A 25,451-nucleotide genomic window follows, 5' to 3' on the forward strand; every position below is an offset into this window, starting at 1 on the left:
ATTGGATGCACATATGCGCACACACAAACACACACTCTCTCTTCCTACACTTTTGCATTTTAATGTGATCTTTGACTCGCTATTTAAAGGGGGGGGGGGTGAAACAGCTGCATGCAAAAATTAAATTTCATTATTTCCTCGCCCTCATGTTAATCCAGACCTGTATTCTGGTTTTTCCTCCCGTAGCAGCACAGAAAGGGACATTTTGTACCTCTTTCAGTATGCAAAAGTTCCTAGTGACCACGACAGTCAAACTGCAAGAGGACAAAAATAACTTTAAGTATTACCGTATAACAGTTGTGCGTTTCACTCCATGCACAATATTTAATATCTTCTTAACTCTGCTTTGTGTGAGGAACAAACTTAAATTTTGTAAATCTTAACCTCTACTAAAGCTTTCACTTTTGCATGTGTTCAGATTCAAAACTTTTGCATCAATGGACTAGGTTTGATTGCATTCTTTGCAGATTTTCAGCGGGGTTATTATTGTTAACTAAAACTAAAACCATTAAAAAAATTACTTGCAATAAAATAAACATTAACTGTAATAAAATGGTTTTTTTTTACTTATTTCAGCAACTTTTCTCATTTTCCATCTAGTTTAAGTTGAGTATAACCTAATAAAAAAAATTTAGTTAAATTGAAAAAAATATATATACATTAAAAATCACATACACAAATTAATAAAAATAAATACCATTAATAATAAAACTCAAAAAAATATTAAGTTAAAAAAAAAAAAAATTAGGAAATATAAAAATAGAATCTAATTCAAAATATTACCAAAAACTATAACAGTATATCAGTGATACTAAAATAACATTGCATAAAATGCATTTAGCAACAATGCACCAGGTTTGACTGCATACTTTGTAACCTTGATATTTTTGGCAATAACCAAACTTATAATTTTTAACTTAAATTAAAACACTAAATAAATATGAAATAAAATAAAACAAATTATAAAAAATTTTTATAAAAAAAACATTATCAGTTGAAATAAAATAAGCATTAACTGTAATAAATATATATTTTTAAATTTTCATTTTCACATTTTAATTTAGTTTAAATTGAAATACTAAAATAAAATTAAATAAACTAAAACTTAAAAACTACTTAAAATATCTATACATGTAAAACTTAGTGATAGTGGTATATAGTTAATAACTATTATTATAAACTGAAACTAAAACCATAAAAAATAAATACTTGCAATAAAATAAACATTAAGTGAAATAAAATTATTTAAATTTCAAATATTAAATAAAAAAATATTTGAAAAAAAAACAAAAAAAAATTTAACTTATTTACTCCAGCAACATTTCTCAGTTCATCTGGTTTAAGTTGAAAATTAATACAATTTTAAAAACAAAACACATTTTCATTACTTGAAATAACATTAGCATTAACTGTAATAAAATATTACATTTTCATTTATTTAAATTGAAATGCTACAATAAAATTAAATAAACTAAAATGTAAAAACTATAATAGTGATATTATAGTTAATCATTTTAATCAGTGTCAAAAAAATGAATATAGTCATATGCACTACTGTTATGGTTAATGCTGCATATTTTTGTGGTGTTTTTTGTCCTTGGCAATCCTGGCATGTTTGAGACCACATGAGGGTTAGTAAATAAAGTCATTTTTCATGATTTGTTGAGCTCTTTGTATAAATGTGTGTGTGATTGTGTGTGACAGCGGTCGGCCGCATTATCAGACGCAGTCAGACTTTCGGATCGTGCGTCTCTCAACAGGACAGATTTGAGCGCATGTTTCTGGCCTGTGTTTCATTCGTCACAATGGGAACAGACAAAGCTGGCCTGCTGTTGTTCTGGTCATGCAGTTTATTCTTAGTCTCAATGTCACAGATGAAACAGTAGAAGGGGTTGGCATTGTTTACAGCAGTATTTGAGCTGCAGGTGTGTCAGTAAATGCTTATAAATAACCTGCTGAGTCCAGCGCAGCGTTCACACACTAAACTCTACCTCTATCACATATATACTGTACACTCAAACACATCAACGTCTGCTCACACTCAAGCAGGTGACACTCGCTAATCACTGCTATAAAGTCTCTAAATTACACAAACTGCATTTAAAGCCACAGATAAACACACATGAAACAGTTATGACACATCGCTCACATTGCACCAGTGATAATTGAGTTATGTATGTTACATTCTATATTTAAAAAAATATGTATATATATAAATTATATTTCTATTCACTGTAGCTCTATTTTAAGTGTCAGTACTTTCTCAGAGGGTTTTTCTTTAGAAAACTTAACTTCACAACATTCCGAAGCATTATATTGCACTTTTTATTGCACTGTTTCATATTAAATATAAGTATAAGTAAAGTAAAAAAAGTAAAAGTAATTAAAATATATACTTAAGTACTAAAAAGTATTATATTTTTAATGTTAATTATTAAAGTTTAAAAAATATATATTTAATTTATGAAATATAGTGCAGTAAAAATGATGACATTATGCTTTGGAATGTAGTGAAGAAAAGTTTTCCAAAGAAAAACACTCTGAAAAACTACAGATTTTTTACTTTAAAGTAAAAATCCTTCACTACTGTCCACCTCTGACTATTATAGTATCTATTCATATTTTGAATACGCTTTTATTTTTACATTTTCAGTTTTCATTTTAATTTTAGTTTGTTTAATCTTATTTATTTTATATAATTTAAAACAATGTGCTTGTCATTTTCATCAGTTTGTTGTTTCTAAATTCTTTTTTCTCTATTTTTATTTCAGTATTAGTTCCACTTAGACTTATTCATTCATTTCAATGTTATTTGTGTACTATTATAGTATCTATTAATCATTTTAATCAGCTTTTGATCTTATTAAATTTTCAGTATTAAATTTAGTAATTTTGTTGCTTTTATTATTTTCATCAATTTGGATTATTTATATAGTTTAGCTCTATTTTATTTTATTTTAGTTTCAGTGCTAATTTCTAATTATAGTATTTATGAATATTTTGAATTACCTTTTATTTTTAAATGTTCAGTTTTCATATAAATTTTTATTTAAATTAGTTAATTTCTGTTAAGCTCTGTTTTCAGTTCAGTATTAGTTTTAATCATTTCCATTCTTAAACTTATTTAAATAAGTCTTTTTATGTATATTTGATTTTATTTCAGTTAAAAAATATATACTTTTTTTGAATGCACTAATTTTATATGTTGCTTGCCAGTCTGTAGTAACATTTTAAAAAAAATTATCTAACGTTTATTTCAATTATAAATGTTCATAAAGGCAACTTTATAGTGAACACTGGTTTTATCATATTACTTTTATTAATACTAATATTAAAGCAATAAGCCACTCAATACCATGCATTATAGTGATTTTTACCATGGCTTTTAACTTAAAAACAGACTTGTATCTTGTTAAATGAGCACAGTTTAAACATTATTGAGATTTCTTGTGAGAAAAGCTTTATCTGGGGTCATTTCCAAATCGAATGCTGTGACTGCAAACAAACGTGAGTGTCAGGATCTCATCTGATCTCTACTTCAAAGGCTTTAATGCAGATCTGGGCATGTTTTATTGCTGAGATCTTCATGTATTGTTTCCACAGATCTCTTTTCCCACAGCTCCTCTATCCCACAATGCAGCGGCCCATTGTGTCATTCCAGGTCTTCTGTCCGCTGATCTCACTGAAAGTCTATCTGGATGCTTTGAATTGATCGCTGCTCCTGCTGTCGCTCTATATTTACCACCTTGAGGAGGAGTATGTGAGGTCATCCTGACCGCAGAGACACACGGCCGGAGGAGAAGCTGGGAGAGTTAGAGGAGGTGAGACAGTAAGGAGACTTGAACAGAAGAGGGAGAGACAGTGAAGGTCGAGGAGGAGGAGAGACGTTCTGCTGATCATCTTAAAGGCCTGAAGAACGTGAGTGGATTTATAACTCCAGCAGTTGTCTCTCTGCTTTAGTACGTACTTGAAGATCAGTGCTTCTCAATCTGAAAAACGCTGCAAAATACTAATAATCACAAACTCAAACTCGCTGCAGATTCACTGTCACTTGCTAATTTAACTAATACTAGTTCAGTGTTTGGTCCATGTGTTCAGATGGATTGTGCATTTGCAAAACTAGTTCACTTTTTCCTGTTCACTTTGTGTCATGCTGAGTATTGCATGTGGAAAAGCCAATAAGAAAGGCTGTAATTGGCTGATATATTTTTCCATTTACAGCCACAGGTCATTCAAACTAAAGAGTGACACTTACAATATATAGAGTATGTCCAAATCAAAATCAAATGAAATAAATTAGAAATTACATTTAATCATTTCTTTCTTTAAGGCAGTTGAAAGATGCCGAGATTAAAAAACTTAAAGGATTTTCATCTTAAAGTAAATGAAAATAAGACACATTGCCTTGGTAACTACTTGAAGTTTTACTGTATATTTTATTTTATTTCATTTCATGTCATTTTATTTCCTTAATACCAAGTTATGGTCTAAAAGTGCATACTGCAGTATATTAATTCATTTATATTTCATTATTTAACATTTTTAGTGTTATTTAATTAAATATTATTATTATTTTATTTTATTTTACAACATTTCATCCCAATAATAACAAATTGCATGTAAAACATGCTTAACTTTCCTGAAAATAATGCTAAATAAATGTAAAATAAATAATGTCTCCAGTATTATTTTATCAATTTTTATTGTTTTTTATTGTTATTATTTTATTGTTGAAAACTTTAAATTCTGAAATTCATTTTTATTTTTTGTTTTCATTTTAATTTTAAATGGCCAAAGTTTTAATCATTTTATTGGGTATTTTCAACTTAAACTAAATGATCATAAGAAATATAGCCTTGATAGCTACCTTAAATAAAGTTATAGTTTATAAGTTATATTTCATTTAATGTTTATTTTGTACCAAGTAATGGTATAAATTGCATGCTCAGGTAACCCTTTAACTCGTTTGACTTGGGTGAGTAAGCAACAACCCGAGCATGTTTTGAGCAGCGCTCACGTTTTGTTCATAAATTCTAAAATCCTAATTAACACTTAGTCGTGCCTCTTTGCATTCCCGTCTCTCTGAGCTTTTGGCATTGTAAACCAAGAGTCTGGAAAGCAAAGATTTTATGGCATTTATGGAGTTATTTCTCATGAGTCTGTTCATCCATCACCTCCAGAGTGTTTCTCTGAACAGTCTGTTTTCATTGAGAGAGACACTGGCCTATATGCCATCTCTCTCTCTCTCTCTCTCTCTCTCTCTCTCTCTCAGCTGATGACAGATCAGTTTTAGTATGCTGCAGAGCAACCTTTGGTAGCCGTGTTCAAACAGACTCGTGATGGGGGTTGAGAGGGAAGGCCGCTGTTGTCCAGAGAGCTGTGCTGTAGATGTAATCTGGTTAAAGTGGAGGGGCTCTGATGGTAATGCAGGTGGTTGCTGTAGGTCTGGGGTAAATGAAGCCATCCTTCAAACGCGACCTGATTCTGTTGGGATGGGCGAGGGGTGATTTATGACTGCGGGACTCTCACACGCCGCATCCAACCGCACAACTAATGAATTATTATTCTCACAATAGCTCACAAAGGGACTTTTAACAGGATTCTGACACAATGTGTGTCCCTCTTCTCCTTTTCGCCTCTCACCTGCTGTAGTGTTTGGATGAAACTCATCAAAACATGACCAAGTCACATTTCACACAAAAAACTGAAGAAAAATAATAGAATATGTTTCCTTTGTTACATTTAAAAGAGATGTATTTATTTTTTATGAATCAATTTATATTTAAGTAATTCATTTTTATATGCACAAGCATTTTTTTTTTTTTAATTTATAATTTTATTAAATATTTATTTTTTGCATTACAGTAAGAAAAATTAGGTAGAAAAAACTACTTTCATAAAATATAGCTACAAACAAAAGAACAAATAAAAATTAAAAGGCCCAAGTTATGTTAGTATCATTGATATACAATAACTTTTTATTGTTTTTTTTTTATTTTTATATACATTTCTTAATATAAATGTCTATAAAATGTAATCTTCTTAATATACATTTCTATACATTTTCATTACATGTTTGTGTGTGTGTGTGTGTGTGTGTGTGTTTAATACATCAGCTTAAACTAAGTAAAAATTTTAACTAAATGAAGAAATGTTTCCTTGGTAACTATAGCTGAAATAAAGTTTTATATTTAATTTTATTTCAGTTAATATTTATTTTATTCCAAATAATGAAAATTTTTATGGTTTTAGTTTTAGCTGTAGTTTAATTTTAACTTTAGTTAACGATAACAACACCGAATGGCACTTTATTTTTAGTTAATATGTATTTTATTAATAAATTATTAATAATGTTTTTATGGTATTAGTTTTAGCTTTAGTTAAGAATAATAACTCTGAATGGCCCTACATCATTTATTTTTATGTAAAATATTATACAAATATTTAAATATATTCATATTTAAATATTAATCGTTAAATATTCATATTTAAATACAGTATATTAAAAAATATGTTTATATATCAAATGTATTTCTTTCTTTCTGTTTGTTTATTTATTTATTAAAAACTTTTCTTTCCTTGGCAACTACCTGAAATAATGTTTTAAATTTCTTATATTTCCATTTATTTCTGTTTTTTTTATTATTATTACAAATAATACATGTTTTGTTTTAGTTAATGATAATAACCCTGAATGGCCCTAAGCAGGCTTTATTTTTATGCAAAATATTTCTAAAATAGAAAACTTTTGTTGGTTGGTTTGTTGCAACTGCCTGAAATAAAAGTTTACATTTTTTATATTTTATTTAATTTCAGTTAATTTTTATTTATTTTTTTTAGTTAACAATAATAACCCTGAATGGCCCTAAAATAGACTTAATTTTTACCCAAAATCTTCTTTCTTTCCTTTTATTTGTGGGTGAAATGTGTTGCTTTCTTGACAGGTTTTGTGAGTCTCACAGGTCCACATGTAGACTGTGATATGTTGCATCAGTCCTTCATATTGCACGTGTACTGTATGAATATGATTTCTGAGGTCTGTTTTTGGAGAGGCGATGGAAATGGGCCGTGACTCGTCCTGTTGTGGATGTGATGGCTGTGATTCTCTGTCCTTCTGACAGCTGTGTGCTTCTGCTCCATGCAGGTGCTGCCGAGAGCTTTGCAATGGCTACCAAAATAGTAACGGAGCGCTGGCAGGAGGAGCAGATGGAGCAGATGTCTCACGGCATGCAGATGTCGTCCCAGATCAAGAAGAGAAAGTTCAAATCCAGGTAGAGCCGCGCTGACCCTCCAAACACGCCGCCAATGCATTCACACGGCTTCAGGAAACCAGTGTAAATCATCAGCTGAGTAAGCAGTGTTAATTAGTGAAGCTCAGTCTGCTGTGCCTCCATCAGAGAGCAGCTGTGTCAACACACAAGCTCTTATCAGCTCTTCTGAGGCTTGCTAAAGGACGCCGGTCTTAAAGAGTTTAGCAGAACATTCAACATGTTTTTGGCGTTTACTCATCCTTGTGCTGTTTTAACCTGTAGGATTTTCTTTCTTCCATGAAACACAAAAGATATGGATGACAAAATCATAAAAATATATGTAAAATATAAAATGTTGGGGTGAGCTTCTCCTTTAATGAATAACAGTGATTGATTAGCGTGGCACATGTTTGGGATCATGTGTGTGATCGTCTGTGGAGTTAAATGACATTACTGATGGGGAAGCAGCTGTTTCTGGCTCACATTCAGGACATGTGCTGCAGTTATTCTGAGCTCATTCCCAGCTGAACACCGGCGGCATTCAAGGCCAGATTTATAACAATAGACACACGAGCTCCTCAAAACCAACTGCTCTGAAACCTGGCCAGGACATTCATGCATCATTGCTCTATTGTTTGTACCTCGTGCTTAATTTATCTTGTTAAAAATGCACATTGTAAGCCAGTCAAAAGGATGGAGTAATTGAGACTTTTTTAAGGTTTATGAAAGAAGTCTCTTCTGCTCACCACGGCTGCATGTATTTGATTTAAACAAATACAGTAAAATTTGGAAATATTATTACAGTTTAAAATAACAGTTTTCTATTTGAATATGTTTTAAAATGCAATATATTTTGTTGATCAATGCTGAATTTTCAGGATCATTACTCCAGGCTTCAGTGTCACATGATCCTTCAGAAATCATTATAATATACTGATTTAAAGAGGTTCTTACTTTTATTCATCAAGGATGCATTAAATGTGACAGTAAAGACATTTCTAATGTAAGACGTCAAAATGTCACAGAAATAAATTACATTTTAACAGATAATTACATAGCAAACAACAATTTTAAATTGTAATAATATTTCATAATTTTACTGCTATCACTGTATTTTTTAACAAATAAATGCAGCCTTGGTGAGCCAAATAGACTTCTTTAAAAATCTTTTTAAAAATTATTACAATCTTTTGACTGGTAGTGTACAACAGAACTTAATATATCTTCCTGTTTTTGTTGTTGTTGTTTCCTTTCTTTTGATTTTGGGCTCAAATGTGTCGTGGACTGACGGTTTCATGAGATTCCCGCACTGTTGGCCAAATTCAGAGACAGCGTGTTTTATTTTTGTTGAGAATTCACTGCAACATACAGTGAAAAAAGCAACATTTTAACAGCATAACTCTATCTAGATATTTGTAGGCATCACACAGGCTGTTAACTGAGTTCATGCAATAATACAGTAATGTTGGCCAAAGCTGGTGGGTTTCAGTTACTTGAACTTCTCTTCTGGCTGATTTGACAGTCAAAGTGAAAACCGACAGTGTTTGTTGTTTGTTAAATGAATCTATCTCACGCATGCTATTCTTCACTCAAGATCATATTACACAATTAAGAGCAATAACTTCCCTCTTTTCTTTTTTGTTGGCTTGTCAGGACGCATTTGGATCCGCAAACATACAGATGAACTTCTGCTTTTGTCATTGTGTCAGTCGCATGTTCCTCTGAGAACGGGATGGACTTTAATAACACAGATTAACCTCAAACTGAGAGAATAAACACTAGTGTGTGAATCTGGATTGACTGAATTTCTGCATTGAATCCTGTTGAGAAGATTGTTTTTATGAGATCTCATAAATACCAGTGGAAATTTTCTTTGAGTTTTTGTTCATTTTAATGCATCTTTACTGAATAAAAGTATTAATTTCTGCTGTTTATCAGTAGTGTGTATTACATTGTAAATATAATACACAAGCAGGACTCTGAGCTGATGCCTGTATGAATCGGTGTAGATCTCATTTTGTCTGATAATCAGAGTCTGTCTGTGTCCATCAGCTGATAGTGGAACATGCAGTGAAGACTGAATCCAGGCCGTTAAACAGGGCGGCTCCTGTGATCCCCGTTAAACCCTCGCAGCGTTACAGCCACAAACATAGATGTACACAACTAGATGAGAACGGCTGACATTCACACCTGTTCGGATTTACATTTGAATATAGAACGTGAAAATATAGACATATTCATGACATTGGACAATAGTGTTGAGAAATAGGGCTTGTATTGTTAAAGATCAGAAACCACAATATTCCATTCAGTAAAATTCAATTCAATTAAAAAATTAAGTAAAATGTTCAAATTAAATAAAAAATAAAAAATGAAAAATAAATATGATATTATATTAAATAAATAAAAAAAAAAAAATAATTAATAAAAATATAACTAGATTTGTACATGTTCTGAACACAAATATATTCCAAATATTTCAGTAAAATTAAATTAAATTACGTTACATTAAATTAAATTAAAAATCGAATTATTTAAATATTTTATTACATTTGAATATACATATAAAATTAGATAAATCTGCATTTTAAAATAAATAATAAAGATTCATTCTATTTAATTAAAAATAAAATAAAATAAAATAGCACTAGATTTGTGCATTTTCTGAAAACAAATATATCCCTAACCTTTCGGTAAAATTTAATTAAATTAAATGTTAAAAAATACATATACATTAAATCTAAATTTTAAAATAAATAAATAATAAATAAAAAAAAGATTAATTTAATCGACTTAATTAAAGAGAAAATACAATAGGACTACATTTGTACATTTCCAATAAATATATTCCTAACCTTTCAGTAAAATTTAAATGTAAATTTAAAAAGCAAAATAAATATAAAATTAAATTAAGATTAATTTAATTAAAAATAAAATAAAACAGGACTAGATTTGTGTGCATCTTCTGAATATAACCTTGAGTGTGAGTAACAGTAATAGTGATGTTTAACTAAATGCAGTAGATGAGTACAATAGTGCAGGAAAGTCTCTGTGAGGTTGTGAATGTTGTTTGTAACAGATGCAGAGCTTTCAGACACTCTTTCTTTCACTCCATCTATCTCTCTCTTTTCTCTCCTCTCCGTCTCAGGGATGCTGCTTTAAACATGTTGCGACAACTAACAGGGTCAATTGTAAGAGTTATATTATTTACACATTTGCGGCTGCATAAAATGAAAGAATTGGGCATGAAATATGCTATCTGAAGGAAGCATTTGTTGAGGTGTGAAGCATTATTTCATCAGTTCCTGTTCAACAGTAGCTTTGGCATTTAGTGTAAAGACTGTACATACTGTAACCTCCCATATCAGTTACACTTTAATCTATATTCTACAGAGAAGAGACAGAGCTTGATTTGTGCTCACAGCGCCCACTACTGTTTACTGAATTACAGCACAAACCACAATGACTTGGATTTTGGGGTAAAATAACATGAGCATGTTCTTAGTAAAATCAAATTATGTAAAATAACAAATGACACAATGAAAAAAAAAGGAAGAAAAGAAAATAAAGGGGAAAAAGAAAATAGTTGTAAAAATACAGCAAAATATTAATTCGCTTAATTCATTTTATTTGCATTTTGGGGTGAAATATTACCTGAACATTTTCTTAATAATATCGAAATATTACCTAAAATATTTTCAGCCTTTTGGTTTATTTATTGTCACAATGCAAAAGAAAAAATAAAATTAATTTTGTGGCAAAAATATTTTTGCATTACTCATTTGGACAGTAGGTTTATTTATTTATTTATTTATTTATTTATAGTGTATTCAAATGTGTTTTGCTGTTTTAAAACAGGACAAATATACCGTTCAAAAGTTTAGGGTCAGTAAGATGTTTTTGAAAGAAGTCTCTTTTGCTCACCAAGACTGCATTTATTTGATCAAAAATACAGTGGAAACAGTAAAATTGTGAAATGTTACTCAAATTTAAAATAACTATTTTCTATGTGAATATATGTTAAAATGAAATTTAAAAATTGAGTAAAATTTCTTTCTTTCTTCCTTTTTCTTCATTTCTTTCTTTCTTTCTTGATTTTCACAATGTAAAAAATAGTAATAGTTTTTTTTAAATGTCGCTTACATTTCTTTAAGCAAAATGTAATCAAAAAATTATCTAAAATATTTTCAGCCTATTTGTTTGTTTATCCTCACAATTAAAAAATAGCAATATTTTTTTGTTTTTGTTTTTTGTAGTATGGCTTGAAATTCTTTAAGCAAAATAATTAAATTATTCATCATTCATTTTTTCCTTCCTTCCTTCCTTCCAATCGATTTTGGCGGTATATATGAGCTGAACTTGATAATGTTGTCAAAATATTATGTATCTTTATTTATTTATTTGTTTGGTTGTTTAAACATGTTTAATGCAAGAAGTGAAACACAGTAAAATGGTAGTTGAAAGTATATTGTGAATATTCAGTATTTGACCTGTGGAGGCTCATCAGAACAGCTTCAGTCATGAGCGTGACGACTGTTTTTATCTTTGTGTTTTATCAGTGATGAAACAGCTTCTCTGAGCGAATTCTATCCCATCATTCCCGGTGACGTCATGTCTGTGAAGGAGATACTGACCGGACCCAAGTTCCCACGCCACCGGACATGGTACTGACACACTCACTTACACACACACACACACACACACACACACGTTTGTTTCTGTGAATTGTTGGTACTTTTATACTTTTATTACTTTTATACTGACCAAACAATATTTTCTATCCCCTAACCCTAAACCTACCCCTTACAGAAAACCTGTTTGCATTCTTACACTTTCAGATAAACATCATTTATTATTTTTCCCTAGTAGGGGCCGCAGGCACACAGACACAGACACGCACACACACACACACAAATACACACACACTCACTCACTCACTCACTCACAAACACTCACACATACACGCACACACACACATTGTGAACAAGCTTACATTATTGTTTTATGGCTTTGCTTTTTTAAACTCTTGTGAGGGTCACAGCTGTCCTGCTGAACATCTGAAAGGTTTAAATATAATATGATGGAGTCACAGATGCGGTCAGGACATGGCAGGTTAAGATATGATTTACATGGCAAAGTGTTTTTATAAGCGGCGAAGTGAAGTTTTCCACATCACATCAACTCATTGCATCAAAATCTATCAAACTTTCAGCTGGAGATTTACAGAAATAAACACTCAAACATAAGCACAGTTTTGGGTTTCATTGTGTTAAAAATAGGACACATGCAAATTCATCCAGCAAGAAAAAACCTGCAGGAAAGAACAGCAACAAACACTCAAAACTTTGCACAATCTTTAGGGAAAATACATCAGCTCCCAAAACATCAGTTCTAAATGCCTAAGGCTGGGTATTATATTTTTTTAAAAATCCAAAAATATAAAAGTGGATGTTCTGGAATATACAATAAGTAAAAATATGAAAAAAAAAATTTTTAAGTGTCTAGGTCAAAATCAAAAGAATAAAATTAGACTGTATATTTTGCATTTTCACAACAATTAAGCAAATTTCCCTCATTAAATCCTCATTATTGCAATGCACAAAACAATGTTTTATTTACATTGTAAAGTATTTATGATATAATAATATAATTTGTTATGGTATAACAACAGTGTGGTATATTATGGTATAAGTTGTTGTGCTAACTTTAAATTATATGATTAAAATATAACTCAAAATCAGTATGTCTAGATGCATTACAGTAAATTTTGTGAGGAAGAAGTGTTTAATGGTCATAGAAACCAAATCACAAAGCAAAAATAAATACTAATAGTTCTAAAAATATATGATATGGTTTAACTGTGTCTTTATACATGTTTATAATTTATCTTTTACAGTTTTTTACAATCACTTTGCTACTATTTTCAGAACCTTGATGTCATTTTTCACAACTCTAGACACAAAACTCACAACCAATGATCAAAATGCACATTTTTCAAAACTCTAACCCTTTTCTCAGTTGCTTGGATACAATACACATCAAACTTAGATCATTTGACAGAAATCACCTGTTCAATATGACACAACTTAACATCAAAGTACTACTATTTCAAAAGGCAATTCACACATTACATTTCAAATGAGTGTCTATTCATGTCCTTACAATGATCTAACTATCAATTGATACAACTGCTCAAAATGATAAGTAACTGTTGCATTACTCTTAATGCATCGTTGTATGGAAACAGACAAACAATCTTCCATGTTTAAATCATGAAAGTTTCAAGATACTGTAACGCGATTCATTGTCACCAATTAGCGTGGAGCATGAACCAATTAGACTATAATATCTATGGATGTAGCCTAATATTTTATCATAATGCTTCATCAGACACTGTGTCTATGGTCCCAAATACTGTACCACATTTTCAGACTATTTACAGTATTGACAGTACTGCACTGTATAGATGCAGGCCCTTGTAATTGCTTGTCCAATTCTGCCAACTCGTTACTGATGATTGAGTGCACATTGTGGAATGAGTATATAAAGAGTTGATTGGGATCCAATTGCAAGAGCATAGTGTTACGTAACATGGAGCCAGCAGGTGATCCAGGTCACAATGGAGGTCAAGCAGTGGTGGGAGGAAGACGTGTTGGTCAAAGGAATGGCAGGGGACAGGCACCTCTTCTGAGAGGTGGTCGTGGGCCTCGTTTGAGAGGTGTGGGGGAACGTGGTAGAGGACCAGGCCACGGACCAAGACAGCGGCAGCAACAGCATAGAGTGTCCAATGAAATTCAGGCAATAGTTGTAGACCATGTCATAAATCATGGCATGACAATGACTGAGGCGGCTACAATGATACAACCAAACCTCAGAAGGTCAACCGTGGCCTCAATAATCAGAACTTTCCGCAATGAGAACCGGTAAGTTATCAGCATGCACTAAACATTATGCTACTCTCAATTGTCAAATGATTGCATACCAATGTGTATCACAGAATAGGTGATGTGACCAAGTGTCTTCTTACTCTAATGTTCCCTGTAGAATTGTGACCAGGCCTAATAGTGGAGGCAGAGGCAAAATTCTAACTGACCAACAAGAGCAGGCTGTGGTCGATTTGGTTCGGGCCAGAAATGATATTCACCTTACAGGAATTCGCCAGCATATCTTGGACAATGAAGACATGTTCAACAATGTGGGATCCATAAGTTTGCCGACTATTGCACGCATACTGAAAAGGCACCAGGTATCTATAAAACAACTATACCATGTGCCTTTCGAAAGAAATGCAGACAGAGAGAAGCAAATGAGGACTGAGTATGTTCAGGTAAGTTCAGTTTCAAGATGCTGTTGTAAAAACATTCCCAAAAATTCTACATTGTACAGTAATCTCTTTCCAAAATGTATTTTTAGAGGGTGATGGAGCTGGATGCTGATGACGGCCATCACAAATTCATATATTTGGATGAGGCAGGTTTTAATCTGGCCAAGACTAGGAGGAGAGGTCTGAATTTCATTGACTAGCAGGCAACCATCCAAGTACCTGGACAACGTGGGGCCAACATTACCATGTGTGCGGCTATATCAGAAGATGGTGTGGTGGGACGCAGACCTCATATTGGACCATATAATGCAGCTCTCCTTGTCACCTTTCTTGATGAGCTCGATCAGGTTTGTAGAGCTGAAGGTGTGATCTATGTCATTGTGTGGGACAATGTCAGGTTCCATCATGCTCATGTGGTGCAAGCATGGTTTCAGGCCCATGCACAATTTACCACCCTGTATTTACCCCCATACTCTCCCTTCCTTAACCCGATTGAGGAATTGTTCTCCGCATGGAGATGGAAGGTTCATGATAGGCACCCTCATGAACAAGTCACTCTTCTCCAGGCCATGGATGACGCCTGCAATGACATCACAGCAGACCAGTGTCAGGCCTGGATTGGCCATGCCCGAAGGTTTTTTCCAAGATGTTTGGCTGATGAAAACATCCATTGTGATGTAGATGAGAACCTGTGGCCAAATCCACAACACAGAGTTGATGACAATGTAGAAGTACAGTAATCACTCCTGTTTTGTTTCTTACAGTACCAGCAAGTTGAGGAACACTGCATTTGATGTTTTACAGTACTGTCTTTTCTTTTCTATTTCATAGCTAATTACTGTATTTTTGCTTTGATTCAAATAAACCTATGTTGTGATTGTACTGTAGTGTTTTGCATCAATATATTACAAACTTTGTTCAATAATTCCACTGTGTCTGTAGTATTCTCTCTACTACTGCAGTACTTTTACAGAGATGTATTTACTGTACATGTAGTACCATAATGAAACCTGTATCACCTATTTTGTTCTACAATATTTAATGATTGTATGAACAATGACACAGTGAAACTATCGGTTGCTTGTGTGTGGGTGATCTATAGTTATGTTTCAATGGTATTTCACAGTAAATTTGTTTTTTGAACCAATGATTGTGCAAGATTTCTTTAAAGATGTGAATGCACAATGCAATGTTTTGAACATTAGACAGCCTGTGTTACAAGTGATAACCGTTTTGAGTTTTGTGTCTAGAGTTGTGAAAAATGACATCAAGGTTCTGCAAATAGTAGCAAAGGGATTGTAAAAAACTGTAATGTTATGAGTCTTGTATTTGTATGTGCAAAACATTCATACACTCATCCATTTGATTTTGAGGTAACATATGACATGAAAAATAAGCAAATATTGTGTGTGTGTGTGTGTGTGTGTGTGTGTGTGTGTGTGTGTGTGGATTTTTGGATATATCATAAACATACAGTTTTTCAAAACCTAAAACTCTTCTTTCATGAGCTCCTGTGTACATTTCTGTACAAGATTGAAAGTAATCGGCAGAGAGATGTTGAAAAATTCACAGTAAACATGAAAATCAGATTGAAAGCAATTTTTTTTTACTGTAAGCATTTGTGGTTGTGAAAACAGTATGACACAGTACAAAAGAAAAGAAGCACATCAAGCATGTGCAGTTGTGTAGATGTGTGTTTATTGATTGGTTGGTGTTCAGTGAAGCACATGTGAGGAGTTAGTGATGAATTAGTGAGGCACTCTGATTGGTCGTGTTTGGAAAAGGAAATCAAGATACTTCCTGTTAGATTTGTGTGTGTTACATAGAGAAGAATGTGTTGTGTTTTGCAAAAAGTGATGAGTCAAACTGAGTCAAAGGCTGAGAATTAGTTTATGGTTTTGCAGATTTGGTGTGCTTCTGCTGTTTGACCCGATTTTGTGTGTAAGCAGACCTAGTCTTGCAATTCTACACAAGATTCTCTTCCACTCTTCTTTTGCTGTTCTTTTGAACTTTCTAACTTTTTATGGTGGCCACAGAGAATCTGCTCAAATTAGGGTGAACTCCATGCACAAGAACATGGTTTATCCCAGTAGCTCTAATTTAGTCTGAAAAGTTCTCTGTCTTGCTCTTCATCGTCCTCCTCTTTCTCCACCTCGTATATGCACTCTTCCTCTACCTCTCAGGCTTATAGAAACAAGTGTGAACAATTTTCAAGAGTAAACCGTGTTGCAGTTGTGCTTAACTTTTGCATTCTTGTGTTTAAGGTTTTGCATCACAAGTTCATCACAGTGCAAATCGTATTTTAGTGAGTGAGAATGTTTAAAGTTTTGCAAAAAAAAATGCATGAGATCTGCAATCACTGTCAGTTAAACTACCTCAACTTCTTTAAGGTTTTGCCGAAAGAGTAATTTATTTGACAAACTGGTTTAGGGGCTATTGAGAATTTGGTTCAGAGAATGGGGTTTAGTGTCTCAGCAAATGTGAAAAACTGTAATAATAGCAAAGTATTATCTGAAACATTTTCAGACTGTATTAATTAATTAATTGATTTAGTTTGTGAAAAAGGTTTGGTAGTTCTGTTTTTTAATTTTAATTTGGGGTAAAACATGAACACGTTCTCCATTTCAAAGTATTTATCTAAAATGGCATTTTTAATTTATTTTTTATATTTATCATTTATGAGAAAAAAGGCTTAATGCAAGAAGTTAAAGACAAAAAATGGTAGTATGTTTGCTTGTTTATTTAATCATTCATTCATTCCCATTTGATTTTGGGGTGACATATGACCTGCACCTGTTCTTGACAGGTTTGAAATATCGTTGAACGAACTAAAGCAGCTCTTTCATTTTACCTTCAGGCCTTCAGTTTTTCTCTTCTCTCTGCGCTGCTTAGCATTATGGGAAGGGCACGTCTGCTGTGTTCACCCCTCATGCTTAACAGGTTTACCTGCAATTGACAGCTCGCCGGCAGCCGCTTTAGTTTGGTGGCTGGTAATCCTGTTCAGAACCCGGTCATGCTCCTCCGGTGGAGGTTACAGCACAGGAAGAGCTCGGCAAAACCGCTGAGAAAGGTCACTTCAGTAAATCAAGCCTCAAACGCAGGCCAGATGATGTGAGGATGAGTGATAAAGCCTGTCAGGACCAGAATGAAGGTCGAGCGGAGTCTCGCTGTGCTTTTGTGTTTAAGTGAAGGTGAGACGAGAGACAAAAGTCAGATCAAGTGTTCATCTTGCTCATATGAAGTAGTATCACGCTCCGTCTCGTGTTAAATAATATCTCATAATATCCTCGTCTGAGTGTTTCATTCTGTTCGGCAGCAGAAGAAACGCAGAACATTGTGAAATGTTTTCTGATATGTGACCCTGGACCACAAAACCAGTCATAAGGGTCCATTTTGAAGCTGAATAAATGAGCTTTCCATCAATGTATGGTTTGTTATGATCGGACAATATTTGGCTGAGATACAACTATTTGAAAATCTGGAATCTGAGGGAGCAAAAAAATCTAAATATTGAGAAAATCACCTTTAAAGTTGTCCAAATGAAGTTCTTAGCAATGCATATTACTAATCAAAAATTCAGTTTTGATATATTTATGGTAGGAAATTTACAAAATATCTTCATGAAACATGATCTTAATATCCTAATGATTTTTGGCATAAAAAAATGTATAATTTTGACCCATACAATGTATTGTTGGCTATTGCTACAAATATACCTGTGTTACTGATGACTGCTTTTGTGCTCCAGGGTCACAGATGTAAACTGGAAGAGACTGAAGGTCAGTGAAGGGTTTGAGATGAAGGAAGAGCAGGATCTGATCAAAATGCATCATCTGCATCAGACGGATGAAACACACAAACTTCAGGCGGCGTCCGATGATCCTGTACAGACAGAAAACAAGACATCAGTCCATGCAGTGACTGAACTATAGAACTGAAGCTGCGAGAAATATTAAATCTTTTTTTTTTTTTTTTTTTAATTATTAGTTTTTGTTTTGGTTAACAATAACAACACTGATATACAGAGTGGTCCAGACGTCCACTGTTTGAAATGCTTATATTTTGCATCATTTTTTAATATGTAATTTTCAGGTATTTTAAAATATCATTTTATATTATCAGATTAACCATTTGTGCCTTTTTTTTTCTTCTTCTTGTTTCCGTTAATGCCAGCAGCACTGGAGCTGCATCAACAAAACCTGATGATCATGTTCTCGAAGATCCAGAAAGCATCTTGAACTTCAATGGAAGAAAATCTCACATGATCAGTGTCATTTACATACACTTGATTAGTCACAGAAAGAGTGCATTGAAATTGTGGTGCACAAAATCCTAAAACTTTCAGCTTTAATTAGGATTATATAATGATCGGCTGAATAGAAATAACAAAAGAGCAGAAATGAAAGGGAACGTCGTCTCTGCAGATGTGTTTTCAGTCTCCTGAAACTGGATTAATCCTTTTCACATTCATGTGTAAATAAATTGGACCATTATGGTGTTTTTCACACCTCTCTGTCTTTCAGGCTTAGTTTTTAGACATAAATGCATTCATCTGAGTCTCTGCACTCATCCGTCTGACAGCGCCGCTGCACTAAAGCAAAACTGCAAAGTGTCAAAGCCAAGAAAGACAACTTCTAATTGCACTCAAATCACCTGATATCGACCCCGAGGATAACTGGCATTTCTGCTGATCTCCTCCAAAGCGCTGATGTGACGGCCGACCGGTGAAATGAATTCTGACTTCAGGGAAAGTTCACTTTCAAATCATCCTTCGAAACCTTTTTTAGAAAGTTTGAACTTTTGTGCAGTGCTGAAAACCCTTTGACTCCTATGGTGTTCCCTGACAGAAAGGACCGGCCTTTTAAAAGTTGCTTGTAAATCAATATCACTAAATCTTTTATTTTGTACAAAATGGCATAAAGTACAACCTGTGGTGTTTCTGGTCAAAAATGTTGGATTCAATCTTTTTTTCAGCTTGTTTTGTTTCAGTTAGCATAGGTTTTCTGTTTCTTTTTGAAACTGATTGATCGTAGGCCTTATTGATCTGAGCTCATACACCTCAGTTTTCGAGTGGGAAAAAAGTATTATTTGTGGATCAATTTTGTCAATATTAAGTAAAATATTTTAAAATCGCACTGTGTTTTAATGTTTAACCAGGAAGTTTGGTTTGAAATGCTTTTATTGTGTACAAAATGGCATAAAGTACAATTTGTAGTGTTTCTGGTCAAAAATTACCAGCCTGCAAAAAAAATATATGTTTTGCAATATTTGTGATAATATAGCATAACGAGCAAATTATAAGCTATTTTTTGTAGGCTGGTCATTTTTGACCAGGAACACAACAAGCTGGGAAAAAAAAAATCCCTGAAAAAGTTTAAAAATTATCACAAAAAAAAGAAAAAAGTTGTTTAGCGATGTTTGAGAAAAGTCAGTAAGTTTTAGTCCATTAAACCTCTGGTGTTGTTCATTGGGGAGTCACACTTGTGTTGTTCGTGGTCAAAAGTGACCAGACAACTGAAATGTAACTTTTTTTATTTTCGGTAAAATCAATGTAATATATTTTTGTTCAATAATATTTTTTATTTTTTATTTTGAGAGAATTTCATGGCACTAATTAATATTTATGCAATAATTATGATACATTTTTCTCATTGAAAATAATCCCAAAAACTTTTTTTCAAATATTTTCTATTACTTTTCAATTATGGCAGCATTTCATGTTAAAATAGAGACAATGCCTTTCAAATCCAATTATTGAAGTCAGATTATTATCATCTGGTTGGAGTAAAAAAAGAAGAACTTTTTCAATTCTATGGTTTAGCCACTAGATTCTTATATAGATCTATATAAATGCCTTATAAATTCTCTAGTTGTTTTTAGACATAAATTCATTTTTTTTTTTTTAAGTTGTGGATTTGGATACATATTTAGGCATTCTCTTTTTTTTTTTTTTTTTTTGTGGTCACATACCGACTGCCATATAATTCATTGAGTTTTGTACCATTCCGATTTTTTTTTTTAAATGTAAAAATTTCTATCTTTAAAAATTTTTTCAATCTAAATTGACCAAACACCACCAGGCTTTTCACCACCAGGCTTTTTCTCCAGGTATTACGTCCGCTAGGGGTAAGATGCAATAAATAAATAAAAAGGGACAAAAGATTTCCGACAGGCCGTCAGACCAAAAAAGGACCCAAACAAAAATCACAATAAATAAGGTAAATTTATCATAAGTTACAAAGGGGAAAAACCCCAATAATTAGTAGATCTCCTTAAGGGACCCACAGTCCAACCAAAAATAACATTAAACTGGAGATCGGTGTGATCAGAAACCAGCGTGTCGTCCGTGAGCGCGTGGATCGATGCATTCACTTCAGTGCATTCACTTCCTAGGAATAATTTATCCCAAAATGAAAATTCTGGCTTCATTTACTCACCCTCATGCTGCTTCAAACCCTACAACTATATTTTTTCAGACTATCCTGGTTACTTGTTTCAGTATAGTGAAGGGAAATGGGGACAGAGCAAAATACACCATAAAAGCATGATAAATGAGCTGTTATAGAATTATATTATAAAGCTTTTTATAATACGACAGACTGAAATGTAACAGGGATATTTTAGTAAGCTAAAACCATTAAAAAAATCATATTTCATAATTAAAAAAATAAACATTACTTAAAATAAACTAGATGTTAAATTAAATAAAATTAAAGTAAAATATAAAGTATTTTTTTTATTTCAGCTATAGTTGCCAAGACAACATTTCTCATTTCAATCATTTAATTTACTTGATGTACTAAAGTTGCTAAAATACCTGAAATAAATAAGCTACTAAAAATGAACTAAAATGAAAGCAGAAAATATCAAAAGAATTCAAAGCATTAATAAAAACTATAATAGTATATCAAGGATACTAAAGTAATAAATGGGGACAGAACACCATAAAATCATTATAAATTAGTCCATATAACCTGTTATATTCTAAAGGTTTTTATTAGCGTTGTGTGAAAAACAGACTGAAATATAGCAGGGTTATTATAGTACACTAAAATTTAAAAACAAAAACTTACAAATATTTTATTATTTAAAATAAAATAAACACTACTTGACATAAAATATAAAAATATATATATATTTGTCATTTTCAAATCATTTAAATTTAAAACTAAAACTTAAATAAAAATGAATGAAAATATAGACAGTTTAAAAATAATAAAAACACACAACAAAATTACAAAAACATTAACTAAAAGTAAAAAAAAGGAAACTATAAAAATATGAAAACTAATTTAAAATTTTAAAAAGCTTACGTTGATTATTTTTCTTGTCATAATTTATCTTCCACTGCTTTTAAATGTCTTTTTCTTCTTCAGTTTCCTTCATTTTGTCTTTCCACTGTGTCAGTAATTTGTATTTTGTATTTTTTCACCTTTGAAACTGTAAAATAAAGAAATAAACTATATTACTATGTCAAATATAACTGAAACGTAAGTGATTTTTCAGCTTTGGAGTGAGTAAATAATGACAGAAGTGCTTGTTATTCTTCAGGCCGAGAGAAAAGCTTCGTTTGCACATGAAGTTTATTGAGGATCTGAGCATGAAGGCTCCTGATTTCCCCATCCCGCTGCGGCCGCACATGGATGTCAAACTCTCCTGCTCGGTTCAGGGCTGCCCGGTTCCCAGCGTCACATGGTGAGAGTCTCAGCACATCTCCAAAACAAAAGAGCCGAAATTCTGCAAAGACAGACGTGCATCATAAGCGTGTGAATGTTGTCGACAGGTTTAAGGATGACCCCTGCCGTGGAACTACAAGCTGACGCAGAAGTTCGGCCTCAACGTTTTAGAGATCAGGAGGTGAAGCTAAAACAGGAGTCTTTCCTTTACTACTTTACAATACTATTCTAGTTTTTATTAATATTTTTAATTAAATTTTCATTTAAATCATTGTGTTTTTATTATTATTTATAGTGTTTATTAGTTTTTGTGTTAGTCTATATAATGATTATTAGTTTTAATTCAGTTTTAGTTAACTTTTTAGTGCTGTCAAATGATTAATCGTGATTAATAGCATCCAAAATAAAAGTTTTTGTTTACATATATATGTGTGTTCTGTGTATATTTATTATGTATATATAAATACACACACATACAGTATATATTTTTTAAATATTTACATATACATTTATATATTTATATTCTTATATTTTATATTATATATAAATATATTTAATTTATGAACAACATATTTTTCTTAAATATATACATGCATGTGTTTGTATTTATATATGCATTATAAATATACACAGTACACACATATATTATGTAAACAAAAACTTTTATTTTGGATGCGATTATTTGTGATTAATCGTTTGACAGCACTAGTTAAATTAAACAAAAATTAGAAATGTTTCCTTGGAAACTAGCTGAAATAAAATATATCTTATCGTATTTTTGTTATTTTAAGTTATTTTAATTAGGCTACTCTGCCAGATTGATTTTTTTATTAATTTATTAATTTATTTGTTGTTTGTTTGTTTTCATTTGTTAAAACTTTGGTGTTGAAATCACAACAAAAATACAATAATAAAATAACAATTCTATTATTTGAAAGGTAAGCATATTTATATTAATATGAGATATAAATAAAATATATTACAATATAAATAAATAAATACATTTACAACAAAAATCAGAGAAACCAAGAGAGAAAATTACAATTATATTGCCTGAAAGACAAGCATCTTTATATTAATATGACAATGAAAGAAAGAAAGAAAGAAAGAAAGAAAGAAAGAAAGAAAGAAAGAAAGAAAGAAAGAAAGAAAGAAAGAAAGAAAATTATTTCCATAAAAGGTTTCTCATAGCTTATTTTATTTTAAATGTTTTGTAATGGTTTTAGTTTCAGTTTTAATTAACAACAACAACAACGAAAGAACCTAAATAACACATTTTATTTCTTCCATGAAACACGAGGTCAATTAAGTGTGGATGTTCAATAAATAGCTGATTGTTTTTAATTCATTGAAATGCACTCAGAACACATTGCTTTTAGTTTGTACCTCCTCAGCGATAAAAGACGTCAGCTGTCTAATTTAACTTTCTTTCTCTTTTTTCAGATGTTCTGCTGAAGATGCTGGAGAATACAAGGTTATGGTGAAAAGCTCCCTGGGAGAGGCGATGTCCAGCGCCAGACTGACAGTCAACTGTGAGTTGATGTTTATCATTTTATTTAGATGATTGCTTGACTTGTTCAAGGTCTACAAAGCTGCTGTTTAATTGATTAGTGCTAAAAACCCAACGTATATCCAGGTTCAGGAAATAGTCCTCCATAAAATGCGCTGCACACACTCTAATATTTGGGTTGAACTGTTCTGGAACAGTGTTGTAAATGCAACTTAACCACTGATTTCTAGTTGTGTCCTCTTTTGGAAGCCCATACAAAGTACTTTTCGCTTTCACAATGAAACACAGCGTCTCCAGGACATGGCGCCGGCGGCAGCAACAATACTACAGCCAGAATAATAGCTCCGCCTTCTTTCACTGCGTATACATTTGGGCGGAGTTATGCAAATCTTCCCACACCGTGACGTAGACGTGTGGTGGTGTGTTTAAATGAGGCGTTTTAGGACAGTGTGGACAAGTCTTAGCTTTTATAAAGAATATCTCTTTGGTTTTGAGACTTTAGTCTTTGCAACTTCAGCATCTTATCTATGCACAAACAGCTTGTAACACTCCAAAGAGAAAGAAAAACTTGAAATCGCATCATATGACCCCTTTAAATTGTAATAATATTTCACAATTTTACTGCATTTTTACCCCATCAACAATTTTGTATCAGGAGAGATGCACTCTTTAAAATTTTCCATACTGACAGTGAACCCACCCATAACAGCCTAGCACTGTTGCAGTGAGTTTTGCATGCAAACATACTTTTTCATGTATTATTGCAGCGCAGCACACATTTAGAGCAAAACGACTTCATTAGTCCATCCAATGTAGCTACAGCATTTTCAAAAAAATCTGAATTCCCATTACAGCCCTTCTGCTTGTATTAGAGAACATCACAGTTTATTTGCAAGCGTGTGGAATTATGTTGTCGAATAACTTCCATCACTTCCAATTCCCTGCTCCGTCACTGAGAACCATAGCTAAACAAATAGCACGTCTTCTCAGACATCGTCAACATCGGCCCTCTGTGACGGCCCCAGAGCGGGGCCGTGGCATTTGTCTCATTACACTAATATTTGTCCTCGTCCTTGGGATGGTTGTCGGTGCTATTTGCCGGGAATGGAAACCTGAAGGAAAACAGAAAATTTTTTCCATTACACTCCAGTGATTTTCTCTCGCTCGTACAACATATGCCTTAATTGAGTCCTTTCTTACATTCATTTTCACAGCCTGCCGAAGGCAAGGAGGACATGAACAAAAGCTACTTACTGCCTGTCACTTCATAAATGTAATTAAAAGTGACTGAATTGAAACATTAAAGACTTGATTCCTGTAGCCTAACTATGCCAGCAAGGCTTCATTTTTTCATTCTGAGTTAAAAGTGGGCGGTGTAGACAAAAAAGTATGAGTAGTTTTATATCAGAGAAATTCACCTTGAATTTTGAGAACACCCTTCCCTTGTCAACAGTGTTGCCAAGTCCACGGTTTTACAGCAGAATTGGGTCACTTTTACCTATACATATCAATGACTTCTACACTTTTTGAAAAAACGCAATTTGGCTGGTTTTATTTTGCTGACTTGGCAGCCCTTTCTGTCACAGAAGCTGTTTTCGTTTGGGAGAAACATTGATATGTGCGTTGAAACATATGGCTTCCGAAGTGTGGAGAGAATTTTATTTAAAAGTTTTCTGTTTCAGGCACGGTTC

At 32.6% G+C, this 25,451-nt stretch overlaps 1 pseudogene across 1 annotated transcript in view; it reads left to right on the forward strand.

Moving 5' to 3' along the window:
* Positions 1–25,451, forward strand: part of LOC306887848 (M-protein, striated muscle-like) — a 70,901-nt pseudogene that overhangs the window by 11,825 nt on the left and 33,625 nt on the right. The window contains exons 5-13 of the transcript in view: positions 3,604–3,918; positions 7,145–7,271; positions 11,810–11,914; positions 14,307–14,496; positions 17,605–17,759; positions 18,323–18,458; positions 22,126–22,269; positions 22,358–22,431; positions 23,694–23,782. The product of the transcript in view is annotated as an M-protein, striated muscle-like (transcript). The remainder of the gene's footprint in view (positions 1–3,603; positions 3,919–7,144; positions 7,272–11,809; positions 11,915–14,306; positions 14,497–17,604; positions 17,760–18,322; positions 18,459–22,125; positions 22,270–22,357; positions 22,432–23,693; positions 23,783–25,451) is intronic.

Source organism: Barbus barbus (assembly GCF_936440315.1).
Source record: "Barbus barbus genome assembly, chromosome: 21".
Lineage (NCBI taxonomy): Eukaryota > Metazoa > Chordata > Actinopteri > Cypriniformes > Cyprinidae > Barbus > Barbus barbus.